Here is a 739-nt window from a genome sequence, read left to right on the forward strand (position 1 = left end):
CATTTTGAATATTAAAATTTTTTCTCCCTCCAATTTTCGTTGGGAAAAAAAGGAAAAATATTAAAACTTACTTTGAGCTACAAGAAAAACCTTTCATAAGTTTCCATTTCCCTCAAGCATCAGTGAAGAATGTTATTTTCAACTGAGGACCTGAAGAAATTTGTTTTTCTCTCAAGAGGAATTGAAGAACATGTACTATTTCCCTCTTAATTTTCTGTCAAATTTCAGCTGAAAGAACACAATTTTCAGCTGAAGATTTGAAGAAAAATATGATTTTCTCAAGGTAAAACAGAAGAACGTGATTTTCCTCATAGATTCCTTGTTAAAGAGTTGTACCATCAGAATTAGGGTTGGTGGAATAGTGTTAATAAGGTAAGAAAATAAATCTTTAAAAGTCTAAATGTAGATTTAGGGTTTTGATATTCTTGTGTATCTGTGAAGGACTAAGAGTGTGTTTGGTATGAAGGAAAACATTTTTCTGTGAAATGATTTCAAATTTTCTCATGTTTTGTTGGGTCAAAATCGTGGAAAATGTTTTCCAAATAACATCATTTTCCTCAAAATTAAGGATAATAACTTCCTTTCAAAAATTAAGAAAAACATTTTCCAAAACTCTCGTCCAATTTCAAATTACCCTTTTTTTTTTGAGAAAAACATTAATTTTGCTTTTCAAAATATTATCAACTTCAATTTTTTATTATTAAACTCCTACCCCCTCCCCCCGGCCAGCCCCCCACCC

This window comes from Solanum pennellii, chromosome 10, assembly GCF_001406875.1.
Source record: "Solanum pennellii chromosome 10, SPENNV200".
NCBI lineage: Eukaryota > Viridiplantae > Streptophyta > Magnoliopsida > Solanales > Solanaceae > Solanum > Solanum pennellii.